The sequence below is a fragment of the Pleurodeles waltl genome, chromosome 12 (assembly GCF_031143425.1).
Source record: "Pleurodeles waltl isolate 20211129_DDA chromosome 12, aPleWal1.hap1.20221129, whole genome shotgun sequence".
In the NCBI taxonomy this organism is placed as follows: domain Eukaryota; kingdom Metazoa; phylum Chordata; class Amphibia; order Caudata; family Salamandridae; genus Pleurodeles; species Pleurodeles waltl.
The window spans coordinates 172,145,559-172,165,747 of record NC_090451.1 but is presented as its reverse complement, the minus strand read 5'-3'; the positions used below and the strand labels follow the sequence as shown (position 1 = coordinate 172,165,747).

General features: G+C 47.0%; 1 protein-coding gene across 2 annotated transcripts in view; it reads right to left on the bottom strand.

Moving 5' to 3' along the window:
* Positions 1-20,189, bottom strand: part of GSE1 (Gse1 coiled-coil protein) — a 931,659-nt gene that overhangs the window by 629,295 nt on the left and 282,175 nt on the right. The gene's annotated exons all lie outside the window — the stretch shown is intronic.

Genomic DNA, 20,189 nt, shown 5'->3' with positions numbered 1-20,189 from the left:
CATTCGCGTTGATTTTACAGTACGGGACAAGCTCCTGGCGCTACAAATCAGCATGAGCAGCACCATGTACAGAAATTCGGCCGCTCACAAACTCTACGGAATCTCACTAAGTTTTTAGGTAACTCTGCGGAATTCCTCAGAGTGAAACTCCACGAGTTCTGCCCAGGCCTAATTGAAGCAAACATTTCTACACACAGCAACCTGAAGATAAACTTGCAAGTCCCCTCCACTGTGTGGATCAAGATCACACCTATTAAGGTCACTTGCGGCAAGGTACATCACATGGCACCCCAGTAGTATGACCACAGTAGGCCTAGCCACCTGTAACCAAGGAACGCCTATGGCATTCAGGGCACATAGTCATACCAGGCCTTGTCCGCTGCAACCATGGGAGCACATGGCAGAAACAAGCAAAACCACAAATGCTTTGTTCCCTTTAGAGTAGCGAGGAAGGAACACAGAATGGGGCCATGTCCTCTGAAACCAAGCGTCGCCTACGCAGCCAGCGTTCAGTCTCGTGCCTTGCCACATTCGCTACAGCGAGTGCTTAATTTATAAAATATTAAGTGCCGGAGTCCAGGGTATTTCACAAGAGCCCACTGCTGCTACTGCTTAAGGCCAATGCCAGCATCACTTTCCAACAATCACACTCAAACAAGTGTGAGTTTTTAGACATTTCCAGGTCACCTCAAACTGTTGTGTTGTCCTAGGTGTTCCAGCTTTATCATATTTTTAAAAGCATATTAAATAGTTAAAGGCTCCACTGATGTGCTCTGCTGCATTAATGAGAAACAGAGCACCACCATGTTGATAACTCTCATAAATAATGCCTATGTTCAGAAGTGCTGGTGGGGAGCACTGGCAAAACGCTGACACAAATTAAGCACTGACTGCAGGCAGAGAAAGCACGCAGAACCCGCGAACAATATCACACCAGACCACATGAAAAGAATAAGTAAATAAATGAATGTAGACTAAATAGACACAGAGTACAGGGATGATAAAAGCCAGTGAATTCCAGGCAGCGGATGTTAAACACAGGGATCACAGTTTTGTATTCCAGATGGGTAGAGTCACTGCTGACAATCCAACCACGAGTAGTGGGGAAAGGATGTGTGGTGGGACGGTAGCATTCTGAGGTGAAATGAGGTATGACAGGGTTACCTGTGTGTGGACTAGACCAAGAACTGTGATATTGCAGCACTGAGAGGTGAAGGAGAAGCATGGCAGTATGGACCAATGTGTGCACTAGGTCAAGAGTTGATAGGGTTAGCTCTGTGGGGGTGTAAGGTGGGCGTATCCTGACACAAGGATACATTGATAGGGGATGCCCTCTACATCCTCTTGAAATAGCGGGTGGGACACTGACATCTGAAGCAGACTGTCCTATTCGGAAGGAGGATTCTGGGAAGGGTAAGCCAGGGTTATGGCTCTGAAAGTCCTGCACTGCTCAAGACAGGGCCAACCACTTGTCTAGCCAGAGACTCTATAGGCAAACAGGGACTGGGCAGAGCAAATCACATCATGTTAGTGCTACTGAGAGGCCGGACGAGAGTGCATAGTTAGTCACATGCCAGGGCACGAGGCTCCTCTGAGATGCCAATCAGGCCTCCTGGTGCCAGTACAGTTTCAGAACAGTACTTCTGCAAAGCTGGTAGGGCTGGCACAGATTCAGGCAAAGCAGGTGACCCTAAAAGTCAATCGATGAAGGCGTGCCACCCCAAACAGGTGACACGCGCACCGCGTTATTTATTGATTATTTATTGGTAACTCACCGAAAAATAAATATCTCCGCCAGAGGTGCTGTATATAATTAGAGGCGATGATTTACGATAAAAGGCACAATTATTGAGTTGGTTGAGGGTCTTGACACGCTTTGATGCAAAGGTTTTTTTTCTGGTCATGAGATGGAGACAACAAAAGCAGAAGTTACAGCTCTCGATTAACACACAAAGTAAATTCCTAACTATACAGTTTGCAGCCCCAAACTACTTTGTTGCTTGATTGTGGTTCTGGACCAGGGAGCAGATGTCCACAACTATGCATATTCATTCTGACAAGGTGGGCTTTTGGGGGTGTCTGGATAAGAGAGAGAGGCACCTTCCTGAAATTCGTAAAAAAACATTTCTAGGGCAGCATGTTCTGGAGGCCAATGGATCCAAGTCTGATAAGCCATAAAGTGGTTTGTGATTGATAAGTACATTTTATGGTCATCAGAGCGCAGGTTTTGTGTGTTTGTGCAGCAGGTATGGGGGTTGAGGCATTGATGCAGATATCCATATGTTCCTAAAGTGTCAATGCTTCCTACATTGCCTGTTTTGGGGCTTTTGCGGGGAGCCATCCAGGAGGCAGCTATGATAGTCAATTGTGCTAATGACTAGAACACTGGATAGCACCCTTGGCATGTGGAAGGAGAGGTCTGGGTGCCCTATGCAAATATTTCCCACCTGGAAAGTCACTGATCAGGTGAAGAGGAACATTCTCAAGTGCATATGACTTTCAGGCAGAGGAAGATTTTGCCAGAAAGTAGACAGAACCTAAGGTGCAGGAAGGAAAGCATTTTGAATTTGGATGAGATCAGCATGTCATAGCTGTCAGGCAAACTGAGATGCGGGCCTGGAGGTGGGAGAGGAAAATGAAAAGCAGAAAAACATCTGAGAGTTATCAGCGTAAAGATAATAGGAAAAACCACGTGAGGAATAAAAAATGAAGTACCCAAGAGAGTTAATGTATAGGACGGAGGAGCCCCCTGAGGCAAAAAGGGAAACTGATTGAACCACCGATTATTTTATGAACCTGTCACAGTCCATTTTTTCCAGTAATTCATGGAAATCATCAGACAATCTATAACGATGCGTGGTTTATTTATAAATGCATTACAAATTTCAAACACAATGGTGTTGATTCCTGCTATTATAACTATCATGAAATCTTCATCAGTTTTAGTAACTGTGATAGTGAAAACATGCCGTAACGTTGTAAACAAACATTTTTTTGTGTGGGATATGTAGATACAAATAGTGGATTATACACCATATGTTACAATAATAAGCATTTAGGCATCAGGGCAAATGTTTCCAAAGCTGGACAGCTACAGAAGCAAGTGTCTATGTCTTAGTATTTACATTCAGCTGCAGGTATACTGTGTATGGGAATCATCATGCTTTGTGTTGACAGTAAAGTCATTGACATGTTTCTACTAAATGAACCTTTAAATACTGAGTCTTCTGCAGGAATTATTATCAGTGTTTTGTGTACGAGGAGACCTGAACTCCTATTAATCAGGACTAAACCACACCTTGCACTTTCATCATAAACACATAACTGACCCATTGAAGGTACTGCTCATGACCTCACACATGATGTGACAAATAACATCAGAAATTATATCAATGGCAGCACTGGTGACATTCTGTCTGCGCCCGTTTGTGGTCACTTGGTAAGAAAAGGCTACAGGTCTCATCCATTGGCCGTGGAGTCATTTGCCTTCGATGTTCCAGGATCTGCCTTTCTATGGCTCTGCAAAACTGGGCTAAGTACAACCCCTTTATTTCTTGCCTTTCAGTGGTAGTGATAGTAAGCCTTCGGAGGCAAGGAGGTAGCGTGGGGTGCATAAGCTCAGAACTCAACAATCAGCCAGCAGAAAAACAACCACTCATCCAGCCTATTGCTTTTCTTTGGTGAATAAAATAACTAATGCCCACAAAACTTAAGACAAGCTAATGGTACAATAACTTGGGTGGTGCTTGGGGTAATGTGTCTTGGGTCTTGACTCCCTCTCCAGGGTGTCCCTCCGTTGTATAATTAGGCAGGTCCTTCTCCCTCCCTTTCTGGTTTGAGCTCTCTAGCGCAGGTATCAAGGAAAAAGTGCAGATTACCCGGCTGAATAGTTTGTGCAGTCATTTATGTTAAACTGTCCCTGTGTTACAGTTCTCATCACAGTGAAGTTGTTCTTACCTTCTTGGATGGCGGGGGAGACCTACAGCACATGTCACTTAGTGTGGCTAAAGTTTAAAAAAGAAAAAAACCTATGGTGCACGTGCCCTTGTCATTTTGTATGCCCATGCACCATGAATAATTTTACACCTACAAAATTATGCAGATGCTTTTTTTCATTTTAGTTACAGATCTAAGTTGGCTCAATAACAAAAAAGAAAAAGAAAATGCCCAAAAGCATGTATTTGTGTTTTTTAAATGAGCAGGCAAGGGAGCGGCAAAGACATCAGGGAATGTGGGGGTAACTACAAAGCAACACAAGGGAGGGTGGGTAGAAAACAGCAAAGCAACACAAAGTGAGATTGGTTGGGCAATAGCAGAGTAACATGATGGGGGAGGGTGGGTTTGAAAGGCAGAGCAACGTGGGGACAGTCAGATACTGAAAGCAACATGGTCAAGAGCAAGAAGGTGTCAGGAAACAGCAGTCCGGCAACAACAGAACACGGAGTACAGGGGAGATAACTCTATAAGGGAGACAACCTGAAAAGGCATGAGACCCTCACGGATGAGTAGCCGCGCTTTACAAAAACTGATTGATTCTTTGATTGACTCTCTGGAATGCTTCACATAAATGTAGAAAATAGGGCTTTGAACAGCAAGAATTGAAGCACAGATACCGATCAAAGCAATAGTTACGTGACAATGCCCCATGGGGAGGACAAACACAAGACTGATAAGCTAGGAAACCAATATGAAGCATGCAAATGAGAGTGACAAGCAAAGCCAGCCAATAGTAAGTAGTGGGGCTGCTCCCAGCACCCTCTATGTTCGCATTACCTCAACATAATAAGGCCTAATTCAATTTCTCAAGGAGCTGTACCCCACTTCCATGTCTAGGTCTCCACCCTTAGCTTCAGAGGTTACAGATACACTGTGTTGGTCTGGAATATTAACCTCCCCTCCATCTTGTGCACAGCAACAGGCCTGAGATTTCCAAAATAAGACCCACAGACGTCCATTACTCTTGCCCAGTCAAACACAATGCGTGTACCTCACAGGCTGCAAAGACAAACACATAACATACCTTTGAGTTGTTAGTGCTATAATCTAGTTTACTGCATAGAAGCGGAATTTTACACACATGGATCAGTAGCCTTTACACAAATGACACAAGTAAAATGGGCTGGTCACAACTATGCGTTCACACACGATTTGCTCCCACTGCCGCTCTACATGCTAAAGCCACGAGAGACAAAAGTCTATTGTGGGTAAATTGAGGGCATGATTTGTGTGCCTCTCCAAGTCACAGGACAAGCCCAGGAACAAAGCCAAAGACCATTCCTAAGCCTCTGCATACACACTAGATCAGGGTGGCACCAAAGCCAAAAAGGAAACAAGCATTTGCAATGCAATGGGTCTCGCATATTTCGAACAGGTGAATTGTTATCTTTTGACAATTTGACAGCAGCGCCCACAAGCAAAACCAAAAAAAAAAAACAGAAACTGAGAAAATACCACTTAACAACATAAAATAAAGTAAGCTTTAAAAAATAAAACTTTACACTTTTGTTTGTCCTGCTGGGCTCATTTTGTGCCAGCCACAAACCTTCTGTTTGCGGGGCACTGGAAGTTAGAACAAAATAGTACCCCGATCACGTTGGGAGCAGCGGACCGGCATTAATTAAGTGGAAATCAATTAGTGCTTGATCCCTCCTCCACACATAGGAAGGAAAATGATGTCAGGCATGCCTTGACGAATTACGAGGCTGTAAAGAAGAGTGCCATGCAAACCAACAAATGGTGAGCGACAGGCGGGCCCCAAGCCTTTTACTGAACACAACAGAGTCTCACAAGCGAGACACAAGCACTAGCACATGCACTCGTGAGCTCGACCCTAAAAAAACTGAATGACATATACAGCTGGGAAACCAGGGCAGGGGAACACAACTGTACGTTATGCATGGTAAATTTGCATCTCAATTTACTATGCATCTTAGCAGTGGCAATATGGACACATTAGCATTTCTTAGGAGAAGAATTGCTAGTTAGTGATGTGAGCATGTACTTGTTTATTGACTCGGATACATTTTGCGAGGAAGTGGCTCAGTTCTACGAAGTTCAGGGAATAAATACATCCGAAATGATAAACCCGCTGCCAGGAAGTCCCACTCGATCATTCCAAATTCGACCTGACCAATTACGCCCCTCCACTTTATAACCAGTCCTCACTTTAATCAAATCCTGTTAATCGGCAACTTGCTCACATTCAGAGGACATTTTGCAAGTCACACAGTTTACTGTCTCTATTTGGATGAAGCGCCTAGTGACGCGCGTCTCTGGAGCTGTGTATAGACGCCATTACTCACTGGTAAGCAGACTTGTCTGACAGCGCGTCACCCTGATGTGGCAGAGAGATATTTCTATTTGTGTGTGGTAACGAGGCAGGTGTGAGGCCTCCGTCCCGTGTCTGTCATCTGCACACCCTGTTTGGCTTCTCTGCTGCAGAGCAGACATCCCCGCCCAGCTGCCTGGCTGTAAGACAGGGAGGCCTGACAGGATCCACCTTTAAACAATCACTATAACACGCACACGGCTTCACGAGCGCCGGATCCCCCCAGAACAAAAGACAGAGATGATCAGGCTCGGGGGTCCGTGCCGACTGGAAGTGCATCACTGGACCTCGGGAGGCCGGAAGTGCCACGTGCTGCACTTGTAAAGGGGCGCCGAAGGCCACTGATGCTGCAGCGCTGCACCTGCATGAAAAGACCATGATCAAAGAACGGTGCGGCACAGCTCCTCAAAGGAGGGATCGGAGCTCAGCGCTTGAGCTTTTATCAGTAGTGCAGCACTACACCTGGAGGTAGGGTTCAGAGGTTATGAAAAACGTAGCACTGTACCCGGATCAGAGGGTGGAGGGGTTAGGCTCATGTGCTATTGTGGGGTTTATGAGGGCCAGGATAATAAAGAGATTTAAAGTTTTATTGACGTCTTTTTACAGTCCCTTTATTTCGAGAGCTGTTACTGACTTTACACCTTTGCATAGTCCTTATGTCTTCTGTTGTATTTCCGTCTAACCAGGTTGGTGCTGGGCACTGGGCCAGGGGGATTTAGTAATCCTCGAAAGAACACAGGTACGTACTATTGGATGACAGCAGACACTCTCTCTTCCTCTGGCTAACTATCACATTTTGTGCTTTTGTCTCACCTTTCTCCTGAAGGTCTTTTTTGTACTACTCATTTTAATCACAAAATTTGTACCCTAAGTCTATTGTATCTATTTATTTTCAGCCTTTCTCGCCTTCACTCACGTCGCCAGTTTCCCTCTTCAAAGGGATGCTGATGCCCTCTTCTCTAATCTTTGTATGAGGTACCGTTCACTTCAGAGAAGTGGCACCTTCCCCTGTAGTCAGATGTCGTGGCATTCTATTGAGATCTCCATGCTCTGTCCCTACACCTTAAGTGCAGTGTGGTTTGCCTTGTGGTTTTCTCTTAATTGAGGTCCCCTTTTCCCATTTAGCATGATGCTGTTATCTATCCCTTTTGAATGAGGTGCTCTCTCTCTGATACCTGTCTGCAACGTATCCTTAGAGCACAGAAGAGGGTCTACAGGATACTCTTAGTGCAGTCAAGTGTACCACCAGGCTTCATCAAACTCGCCTCCATGGTCCTCCCCCAGGTCTCCGCTCACCTCCTCCATGGTATTCCTTCACTCGTGATCTCTTCTGGTCCTCGCTCCTGGTCTAGCAGTGTCCTCTAGGGTTGTGGTTTCCATTTTGTGGCAGTCAAGACTCCCAGGCGTGTCAGCTGACCTTTCTTGCTCCTTCTACAAAGGGACCTCCTGCATCTTCAGTGTTTTTGCAAGGTCCTCCTGCCAAAATGATTGTATCCACTGATCCACCACCACTAAAACCATTTCCCTTCTCTGCCTTCTGTTATCCTGTCTTATCCTCCTCTTACAGTTGTTGGGTGAGTTCTTTTCCTCTCTTTATGGTCTGTCTTCTTTGTTTAGTTCCCTGGAGGCTAGTCCTCTTTCTGCTTCTTTTTTTCTGCTGTCTTCCCCGGGTCCTCCTTGCTGGGTGGAGATAGCCATCTTAGTATATCCTGAAACAGCCTCCATATCTCATTGAAACATTCCAGCATTCCTCCCCTGTTGGTCCTGATAATCTGGGGAAATGGTGGCCCCCTTTGCAAACCCCTCCCAGTAGTTGCCCACTATATGCAAATAATATGGAAAACAGCATGTATTTGACATTATTCAATCTGTTAGATGAGGGTAAGATAACAATGCTCACTGATCTTTAGAGAAAACTTTGAAATCCACAGACCAAATTACTCTTTGTTACAGCGCTCCTGTTCTTTCCACTGACTCGGACAGGATGAACCATGAACCCTTGTTATGTACGCTTTCCACACTCCAAGGTGTCATGTCACAGGCTGCCTGCCACTGCTCTTGCCTGGCTCAAGAAACTTCTTTTCGATCAGAAACACCTTGTCTAGTGATAGAATTTTCCATCTCCTGTCACTTTGGTTAATGTGGCGTCCTAAGGAGCTCAGTCCTCACAACTCTTATCTAAATCCCTTTATCTCTGCTGTATTTTAATACCACGTTCAGTATTGTTATTCTGATGATAACATGCAGTTAGCATTTCACCCATCTACCACTTACCTCTGTTTTTTCAGTTAATATATGTTTGTATGTGGATATTACACAGTGGTAGTGTAGATAGTGTTTACCACCGCTGGCGAGGCGTTAAAGTACTTGACACCGGGCATCCCGATAAGCTAGAAACCAAGGTTAACAGTTAGTCCAATACTATTGGTTACCTTTGGTTATTGGGATTCGTCTTGTGTGTGCAAGCATTCCATGCATTCAGTTCCATTTCTCTGGTGGATTCAATTAATACGAGTTATTTGTGATCACCAGTGTCAAGTATGAGACACATGCACATAGTTGGTGGGGCCAATAGATGAGCTAGAGGAGGTTGGGTAGTGTTAGGTTGCTGGGGTATGACTTTTAGAAGACGAGAGGTTGTGATCTAAGGCAAACATGCATGTGAAAGAGTAGGTTATGCTCAGGCAGAGGAGGCATGCAGAGGATGTAAGGGAAGGAGATGCCCATTGGCCGAAACAAGGAAGGCTGATGATCAAAGAATTTAGTTAAATGTCAGTTTTTCATGCCAGATTTTAGGAATAGAGAGGATCATTTATTGAGATAGCATGCAATATTAGGATGCAAGACTGTAGAAAGAAAACATTATTTGCATGTGAAGATATTGCTATCTTAGGTATTTTTGATAGGTGCTAGAATCAGGCTAAAAGTCTATCCTCTGGTACGAAATATCAAGAGCTTTAGGCTGTACTAAGAAAAGTAACCTCAAGATCATAGCAATGTCAGAAAAATTATAGATATCAAATGAAATCATTGAAAACGGTGGAGCACGTGTCTTCTGATGTTCATCCTCAAGTTTGACTCACAGTATTAATTATAAAGGTAAAATGGGATCCATTTGGATATGTCTGGTTTGGTAACATACTAAATGGAGGGTGGGAACAACTTCCGCAGACACTGAAAGTCGATTGCCTCCATTTCTGTGGTTGGAAGCTGGAAGTCCAGATTCTGATGTGTGGTGAATGGTGACGGGGCTCCCCTTAGAATTTCAATAAAGGCTTTGATAGCAAGTGGCTACTGATAGGACTTCCTAAAGCATGGTCCTTTGGTAGATGGCAAGGGTGAGGGCTGGAGTAGCAGATTCTGTTGTGCAAGTTGAAGAGCCTTTAGGCGAGTCCCAGACTTTTGTCTTTCTTGATCACACGTTCAGTTAGGCTGGTGACAGTTAGGTGGAGAAACCTCACACCTCAGCCTGGAGACTACCCTGCTATAAGGGGCATCGTTACACAAATGATGTGTCCAAAGAGTGGCCTAGATAGGACTTATACCCACCTCTGAATCCCCAAAAAACCCTTAGCCACACGTAAATGCTAAAACCTCCTGTACACTAGCTACAGCTGAACTCTAAAAAGCCTTACTGCCCCTATATTCTACCAACCCCTAAATTCGAAAAATATCTTACTACTCATATACACTATGCACCACTAATACCTAAGAAACTCTTCCAATGCCTATTCACTACTCTCCGCTAAACCCACAAAACCTTTTACTACTCCTAACCTTTAAAATGCTTACTACCCCTATGTATGTGTCATAACATTGCAGATATACATAATGGGGCGGTGTATGTAAATCTTGCACTTTATCAAATTGGGAAGCAGGAACTCCCCGCTTCTGGTTGTGGGTGGTTCTTGTGCACGAGATTCCTGGATGCCCACTGTAATTGACTTTTTATTTCTTTGTGGCACATGGGGTGCTCCGCTTGGTCTTCCTCACAGACTCAGCAAGGTCGAAAGGCATTAGGTCTATTGTTGGCTTGTATTTCACTCTCATTTGCTTCTTATGTGTGTTCTTTTCCTCATCTTGAGTTTATCCTCCCCTGGAGCATAGCTTCTTTATCAACTTTTTGATTGGTTGACCTGTATCCTTACACTGCTCAGATTCAGTAAACTACGTTCATCATTTTCTTTCAGCACTCCATGAGAATGCACTCATTTTCTAGCCCTTTCCTCCGTGTGCTCTTTGCCCCCGTCAAACATTGCGCGCTCCTACGTGTGTTCCCCTAGTCTCATTCACTTCTTTCCCCACCCCTTCCTGCCTTTTCTGTCTAATTTTGTTAAAGTATGTTTTCCTATTGGGCCCAGTGCTTCTCTTGCTCCCTCTACACCCCAAATTCCCTTTGCTACCTCCACCTGCTTCTCTGTTGCTCCTCCACTCTTCACAGATTAAAAAAAAGTTTTTTTACAGTGCCTGGCAGCAACAATTTCATGCCTGGCTGCTCCTCGATGCAAGAAGCAGTTTCATGCAAGCAAATTTTATTTTTTTTAGATTGAGAGTACCAGACAGAGAAGTTGTCTGGTTGCCAAAGACATCTTGTGGGTTGAACAAGAAGACAGAGGGACTTCCTGACTGCCCATTGCTTTCTATGGTTGGCTTTACTGTCACTCTCATTTGTCTTGCTTCTTATTCAATGGCTAGCCTTGTCCATCTTGTGTCTGTCCGTCCCCTAGCGCACTGCCAATTTAGCTGTGTTCTTCCACTGCTGACTTTTATGGAACTGGTTTTTCTTTTGTCCTAAGCACTCCATCATAGTGCCTGAGTGTGCTTCTCTTTCCCCCTCCATACTTTGTGTTGCTCTCTTTCAACCATATGCTTCTGGGCTATGTGTTTCTATCCTGCAGCTCTCGCTCGCTCTCTTGTCCGTTTTATTTTCTTCCCCCACAATCCATGCTGCTTTCTGTTTGCTTACTTTATGCGTCCCTTAGGCGCCTTCCGTGTAGTACCTCCCCCCCCCCCCCCAAAAATGCCCTTGTGTTGCTTCTCGCGCTTGGGTTGCTTTTCCCTACCCACTTTAAAAAAAATACTTTTGTGCATTTCTATTCTTTTTTATTTACTGATCCATCTTGTTACAATAAATACAAAGGAATAAGCATCTGGGTCATTTTGTAGGCATGGGTGCTGCATGCACCTATACAATAATGTGGGCGGTCACAACTTAAGCTGGCATGGTGTGCAAAATAACAATGGATTGGGATGGTGGCCCAGAGTGATTACCAGTGGCTGGGATTAATTCAAGCAGTCCAGCCATTACTGTTTTATATATTTATTGTGCCACCGTAAGTGGGATTGGTATGCCCAGATGTGGGTCCTTTCCACACTATATCACTGGAACCAAACTGTACCCGGCTGATGAGCCCATAAATAGGGCGAAACCGGTCCGGGGTTGCTTGTGTTCCCGTTCAGGGAGGACCTGGCTTAGCAGTTCAGGCTGGACTGTTCCTAAAGATTGTTCCTATTGGAACACGGTCATGACTGATTTGCATATACAGGGAGTGCAGAATTATTAGGCAAGTTGTATTTTTGAGGATTAATTTTATTATTGAACAACAACCATGTTCTCAATGAACCCAAAAAACTCATTAATATCAAAGCTGAATATTTTTGGAAGTAGTTTTTAGTTTGTTTTTAGTTTTAGCTATGTTAGGGGGATATCTGTGTGTGCAGGTGACTATCACTGTGCATAATTATTAGGCAACTTAACAAAAAAAAATATATACCCATTTCAATTATTTATTATTACCAGTGAAACCAATATAACATCTCAACATTCACAAATATACATTTCTGACATTCAAAAACAAAACAAAAACAAATCAGTGACCAATATAGCCACCTTTCTTTGCAAGGACACTCAAAAGCCTGCCATCCATGGATTCTGTCAGTGTTTTGATCTGTTCACCATCAACATTGCGTGCAGCAGCAACCACAGCCTCCCAGACACTGTTCAGAGAGGTGTACTGTTTTCCTTCCTTGTAAATCTCACATTTGATGATGGACCACAGGTTCTCAATGGGGTTCAGATCAGGTGAACAAGGAGGCCATGTCATTAGATTTCCTTCTTCTATACCCTTTCTTGCCAGCCACGCTGTGGAGTACTTGGACGCGTGTGATGGAGCATTGTCCTGCATGAAAATCATGTTTTTCTTGAAGGATGCAGACTTCTTCCTGTACCACTGCTTGAAGAAGGTGTCTTCCAGGAACTGGCAGTAGGACTGGGAGTTGAGCTTGACTCCATCCTCAACCCGAAAAGGCCCCACAAGCTCATCTTTGATGATACCAGCCCAAACCAGTACTCCACCTTGCTGGCGTCTGAGTCGGACTGGAGCTCTCTGCCCTTTACCAATCCAGCCACGGACCCATCCATCTGGCCCATCAAGACTCACTCTCATTTCATCAGTCCATAAAACCTTAGAAAAATCAGTCTTGAGATATTTCTTGGCCCAGTCTTGACGTTTCAGCTTGTGTGTCTTGTTCAGTGGTGGTCGTCTTTCAGCCTTTCTTACCTTGGCCATGTCTCTGAGTATTGCACACCTTGTGCTTTTGGGCACTCCAGTGATGTTGCAGCTCTGAAATATGGCCAAACTGGTGGCAAGTGGCATCGTGGCAGCTGCACGCTTGACTTTTCTCAGTTCATGGGCAGTTATTTTGCGCCTTGGTTTTTCCACACGCTTCTTGCGACCCTGTTGACTATTTTGAATGAAACGCTTGATTGTTCGATGATCACGCTTCAGAAGCTTTGCAATTTTAAGAGTGCTGCATCCCTCTGCAAGATATCTCACTATTTTTGACTTTTCTGAGCCTGTCAAGTCCTTCTTTTGACCCATTTTGCCAAAGGAAAGGAAGTTGCCTAATAATTATGCACACCTGATATAGGGTGTTGATGTCATTAGACCACACCCTTTCTCATTACAGAGATGCACATCACCTAATATGCTTAATTGGTAGTAGGCTTTCGAGCCTATACAGCTTGGAGTAAGACAACATGCATAAAGAGGATGATGTGGTCAAAATACTCATTTGCCTAATAATTCTGCACTCCCTGTAGTTGGTTTAAAACTGAGGTGGCATGGTGTGCAAAATAACTATGGATTGGGATGCGGCCCGAATGATTGCCAGTAGCTGAGATTAATTCAAGCATTCTGTCTATCACTGTTTTGAATACGTACCCTGTCATTCCGTAGGCACACTCAAGCATTGTTTTGCTCTTTTTTGCTGCTGGTAAAAAGCATGGATCAAAAAGGTGGCACGACCTATTGGCTTTGTCAATTCTTGTTAAATCTGAGGACAAAGAAGGAAAAACGGGATGGCTATTGTCAAACATTTTCAGCCAGTGTGTGTCTTTGGCTGGCAGGGTATGTTTTGTGTGCTCCTCCTACAGAGTTAATTATTCTAAGCCTTCGCTTAGATTTGTTGAAATAAAAAGAGTTATTTACTGAAAACGGGCATGCACAGCTTCTGTCCCTGTTGTGGATAAAATCCATCTACAAAAGGCTGGTGGGGCCATGCGACCGGTAGATGCTCCGGAAATTCTCCTTTTCTAATGAAGGCATTACATTTGTAATTCGTTGATAGGAAGCACCCGCGGGCCATCTCTGGCGTGTCAGACATGGTCGGCCGCGGCTCCCCGTGCCCTCGGCCGCCTTTCTGTTTCATTCTGCTGTTCCTGCACTGCGCGCAGGCCGTGGCCGCGGGCACAACTGACGCTGCCTGGCACAGATGGCGCCCTGGCACTCGGGCGTCTCCGTGCCAGCGCGGCCTACAGAAGATCCATGCCTGACTGGGCTCCAGGCACCAAGAGATGCTGATGGCATATACGCGTGCCAGGCTGGGCTGGGCGAGGGGGCGGCAGGCAGAGCGCGGGCCTGTTCCAGCACGCCCCCAGGCGGCTGTGCGTGTGCACTGACATTATACATCTGTGCTGTGACTTTTATTCCACCCTGGAGAGGTCGCAGCTCTCTGATATGAGCCCCGGGGGGCGGGGGAGGGGGGAGTGTGACGTGCACCAGGGCTCACCTGCAGCCTAGACTGGGAGCCCAGAAAAGGGGCGCGGGGACGCCGTCTAGAGAAGAGGAGAGAAGGCTCACATGGAGCAGAGAAAGGAAGAACTCTGAGAACGGCGAGGGGCAGGGAGAGACGAAGTTTGGGCGGAAAGGGAAAGAGAACTGAGCAGAAAGAGCAAATGTACGGAGTTAGAGGAGATTAATGGGGAGGGCAAGGAGAGGCATCGAGCTGAGAGGGGCAGAGCTTAATTTGTAAATAAAAACGTGCCGGTGCCCAAAGCCCTCCTCTTAAACACGTGGCTGGCCTCTTCAATCCATATAAAGCCACTCCCTGCCCCTTCAGCTCAGTCTTGCAGCTTTTTACTTTCTCCCTTTGTGACGCCTTTTCGTTTTTCCTTTCATCCGTCTTTCCCACATGTGTCCTTTGCTCGCAGCAAATGCGTGAAGCAGAAGAATACGCCCGGCCCTCAAAAATAAGTGCCAGTGCTCAGCACCGGAAACAACAAGCACAAATTAAGCACTGGGCAGTGGCGTATTCCAAAATCATGGTGCCCCCTGCCCCATATGATGAGGCGCCCCTGAGCCTCCCCTATCTCATAGATGAGTCTGTGGGGCTGGGCTGATTGGGGCTCCCTGAAGGGTTGCCCCCACGCCCCAACACACACACTTCCAGGACGCACGGGCCTGTATTGCTTACCTCAGGAGTAGGGGTATTTAGAAGAGACGGGGAGAGGGCACAGCGGAGGGAGGGGGAGCCCTGGAGCAGGAAGAGAAGAGGCACCGAGCTTGGTTCAGGACACGTAGGAGGGAGAGGACGAGCACCGAGCAGGGTGAGGAGAGACATGGAGGAGGGAGAGGAGAGACATGGAGGAGGGAGAGGAGAGGCATGGACTAGGAGAGGTAAGGTATCCAGGAGGAAGCGGGAGAACACTGAGTAGGGAGAGGCGGGGGTGCGAGAAGAGGAGCAGGGAGAGGAGAGGTACCTAGGAGAAGGGGTGAGCAGGGAGAGGAGAAGGTAGGAGATTAGAGGCAGGGAGAGGAGAGGCACCTAGGAGAGAAATGTGAGCACTGAGTAGAAAGAGGAGAGGGTGGGAGAAGAGAGGCAGGGAGAGGAGAGGCACCTAGGGGAGAGAGGTGAGCATTTGCAGGGAGCGGGTGAGAGAAGAGAGGCACTTAGGAGAGAGAGGTGAGCATTGTGCTGGGAGAGAGAGGCAGAGAGAGAAGACGTATTTAGCAGAGAGAGGGAGAACACTGAGCAGGGAGAGGCCAGGGTGGGAGAAGAAAGGCAGGGAGAAGAGAGGGTGGGGGGAAAGAGGTACATAGGAGAGAAAGGTGTGCATTGAGTAGGGAGAGGAGAGGGTGGGAGAGAGAGGTAGGGAGAGGAGAGGCACCTAGGGGAGAAAGGTGAGCATTTGCAGGGAGCGGGTGGGAGAAGAGAGGCACTTAGGAGAGAGAGGTGAGCATTGTGCTGGGAGAGAGAGGCAGGGAGAGAAGACGTATCTAGGAGAGAGAGGGAGAACACTAAGCAGGGAGAGGCCAGGGTGGGAGAAGAGAGGCAGGGAGAGGAGATGGTGGGGGAAAAGAGGTACGTAGGGGAGAAAGGTGTGCATTGAGCAGGGAGAGGAGAGGGTGGGTTAGGGAGGCAGGGAGAGGAGAGGCACCTAGGGGAGAGAGGTGAGCATTTGGAGGGAGAGGAGAGGGTCGGGGAAGAGAGGCAGGGAGAGGAAAGAGAGGTGAGCATTGTGCAGGGAGAGGAGAGGGTGGGGGGGGAGGCAGGGAGAGAAGACGTACCTAGGAGAGAGAGGGAGAACACTGAGCAGGGAAAGAAGAGGGCGGGAGAAGAGAGGCAGGGAGAGGAGAGGCAGGGGGGAAAAGAGATACATAGGAGAGAAAGGTATGCATTGAGCAGGGAGAGGAGAGATTGGGAGAAGAGAGGCAGGGAGAGGAGAGACACTTAAGAGACAGAGGTGAGCATTGCATTGTGCTGGGAGAGAGAGAGGCAGGGAGAGAGAGGGAGAACACTGAGCAGGGAGAGCAGAGGATGGGAGAAGAGAGGCAGGAAGAGGAGACGTACCTACGAGAGAGAGAGTGAGAACACTGAGCCGGGAGAGGAGAGGGTAGGAGAAGAGATGCAGGGAGAGGAGAGAGAGGTGAGCATTGTACAGGGAGAGGAGAGGTTGGGAGAGAGAGGCAGGGAGAGGAGAGGACAGGTATCTAGGAGAGAGAACGAGAACACTGAGCCGGGAGAGGAGAGGGTAGGAGGAGAGATGCAGGGAGAGGAGAGGCACCTAGGAGAGAGAGAGGTGAGCATTGAGCAGGAAGGGCAGAGGGTGAGAGAAGAGAGGTACCTAGGAGTGAAAGGTGTGCAACGAGTAGGGAGAGGAGAAGACAGAAGAAGAGAGGCAGGGAGAGAAGAGGTGCCTAAGAGAGAGAGGGAGAACACTGAGCAGGGAGAGGAGTGTGTGGGAGAAGAGAGGCCGGGAAAGGAGAGGTATCAACGAGAGAGAGTTGAGCACTGAGCAGGGAGAGGCCAGGGTGGGAGAGGAGAAGAGAGGAGGGGAGAGGAGAGGTACCTGGGAGAGAGGGGGAGAGCACTGCGCAGGGAGAGGAGAGGGTGGGAGAGTAGAGGTGTCAAGGAGAGAGGTGAGCACTGAGCAGGGAGAGCAGGCGCATGGAGAGGGGGAGTATGAAGCACGGGGAGAAGTACTGAGCTGGGAGAGGAGAGATATTGAGCAGGAAGAGGTGACAGAGGGCTGAAGAGAGCATTGTTGAGTCAGGTGAGGGGAGGCACAGGAGGCATCGAGCAGGGAGAGGACAGAGTATAGAGGGAGAGGAGAGGCATTGAAGGGGAGAAGCAGCATGGAGCCGCTGAGGGCGGGCATGGAGAGAGGTACTGAGCAGGGAGAGGAGAGGAATTCAGTAGGGAGAAGAGAGGCGCTGAGCAGGAAGAGAATGGACATGCAGCAAGGAGAGGAGGAACATGAAGCATGGAGAGCAGTACTGAGCAGGGAGAGAAGTTCTGAACTGGGAGAGGAGCGGTATTGAGCAGGAAGAGGTGGCAGGGAGCTGAAGACAGCATGTGTGAGTCAGGTGAGGGGAGGCAGAGAGGTGAGAGGAGGCGCAGAGGGCTCTGACGAGGATAACCAGAAGCACTGATCCTGGAGAGAAGAAGCATTGGCAAAGCCAATTGGTCTCATCTGTGCAAGATGTAGTGGCTTTGTAAATTTGTTTTGAGCGCTGTTGTATAGCAGCTCAGCTGCTGTGCAGGATGGCTACAAGGATGGCTACAAGTAAATATGAAAGTGATATGATGTCGTTAACCTCGGCTGATTCATATCGGTTTTCTTTTTACTTTCAACCAGGCTTTTCAATGTTTTTAAGTCATGTTGTACAGTTGCATGGCTGCTGTGCAGCAATGTTGAAAGTTTAAAAAAAGCACTATGATACTGCCAGTGTTGACTATGTCATAGCACTTTTGTTTCCATTTGAAGCCATGCTGCTTAGCAGGTGGGCTGCTGTACAACATGCCTAAAAACACATTGACAAAACCAATACATCTCGCATAGGGAGACCTATTTGCTTTGCCAGTGCTTGTTTCCATAGTGGGGAACGAGTGGGTGGGAGGGGGGAAAAGGATGTGTCAATATTTGTAGAGCTGTTGACTTCGGAACAAGGAAACCAGGTTGAAGTCTCAGTGTTGGGTCAACACCTTGTGATTCTGGGCAAATCACTTAATTGCCCCTGTTTCCTACACATTAAAATGTGCAGTCAATACCTTTGACTTGGGTCGAGTTTGCTCTACGTAAATACGCCCAAAAAAGTGATTCTAGCCAAATCACTTAATGTGCCTGCCTAAAAAAGAAAATATGAACTTGTGTAGTAACTGGTGCTCATGTAAACAGCTCCAATACTTTGGGTTGGGTCGAGGTTGCACTATATGAAAATAAAATAAAAAAAGAAATAGTACATCAATCACAGCATGAGCAGCAGGCAGATAAAAATTAAGATAAATCAATCATCACTTGGTCCTTGTACCACACAAAGAAAGGAAGTGACGTCTGGCATGTACTGCCGAATTAGAAGGAGGCAAAGAAGAGTGATAATGATGCCAATGAATGGTATGCAATGGGCGGGCTAAATGTCCCATTTTAGAGTTTTTTTGGGGGGCAAAATAGATTGTCACCAAGTGACAGTGCATGCGCATTGCGCACTGCCTGCAAGCGAGACCTAAAAAGCAATGAGCAGGAAGAGAAAATACGCATAATAGGGTTGGAGGAGGGACAAGAGAGGCAGTGTGCACGGAGAGGTGGCAGGGACAGAAGCAGCATTAGGCAGGGATACGTAGCATCACCCGGCATTGACCAGGGAGAGGACGGGCCTGCCATCAAGGAGAGGGGAGAAGAGCAGCAGAAGGGATTGAGAAGAGGGAGAGACATCAATCAAAAGCAGGAGGCATTGAGCAGGGAATGAAGAGGTGTCAAACAGATCTGAGGGGTTTTAGCAGTAATAGGAGAGCACAGAGTTGGAGAGGCATGAAGTAGGGAAGGAAGGAGACCAGAGTGGTGAGGCATCCACCAGAGAGAGCAAGGATGAAATACATCAAGCGCAGGGACTAGAGGCAGCTGGCGCGAGGAGATCCATTGAGCAGGGAGAGTAGAGGAGGTCCGGAGTGCTGGGAGGAAGGACATTCAGCAGGGATATCACAGGAGCTATGAAGTAGAGAGAGGGAGGACATTCAGCACGGAGCCCAGAGGAAGTATCACGTAAAGAGAAGTATCACAAACCCGGGAGGCAAAACATTCAGCAGGGAGAAGAGAAGAGGTATGGAGTAGAGAGAGGAAGGACATCGAGCAGGAAGAAGGGACATTCAGCAAGGAGAGAGGAGATAATGGGAGGAGAGACATTCAGCAGGGAAAGTAGAGGAGGTACGAGGTAGAGAGAAGATGGACATTCAACAGGGAGATGAGAGGAGGTATCAAACAGAGAGAGGAAGGACATCGAACAGGGAGAAAGGACGTTCAGAAGGGAGAGAGGAGTTATGGGGAGGAGAGATATTCAGCAGGGAAAGTAAAGGAGGTATGAGGTAGAGGGAAGAAGGACGTTGATCAGGGAGGAGAGATGTTCAGCAGGAAGATGGGAGATATCAAGTAAAGAGCAGAAACACATGTAGCATGAAGATGAGATATTGAGCAGAGATAAAGGGCACCGAGCGAGAGAGGAGAGGCTTGAACCTTGTACATCTGAGAGAGTTTTTAGAAGATTTTGGGAGACTGACCCCCAGCTCCAGGAGCGCTGACAGACCTGTAGCATGGTAGACGTTCAGAGCCCTAGCCATAGAACACCCTGTGTTTCAGGCACAGAGTTCTGAAGTTTGTCATGTCTTTGATGAGGACAGTGGATTGTTTTAAGGGATGGAGTGGTTAAGCTGCCACCCCTCAAGGCACATGAATCTAGCTGTACAGATCTGGATCCTTTAGTTTGGAAAGATGATTTTATGGGAGCCCCGTGTACACAGTGTTGGATATTCTGAAAGGGAAGCACCTGCAACAGGGAAAGGCTCAGTGCAAGGAAGATCCCACAGATTAAGCATAAGTCATAGAACACATTTTGGTGACTGCATTGACCTAGGCGTCAAAGAAAGGTTGATCCACCGTGGGTGCGCGTGGTGGTCTCATTCAGTCGGGCCAGGGGAAAGAAAGGGGAGAATAGCCCTCCAGGCTGAAGAGAACGAGACCTAAGACCTTGAAGGCCAAACCAATTCATCTATAGTAGGACATCTTTCGAGACGTTTTCCACTTAGTGAG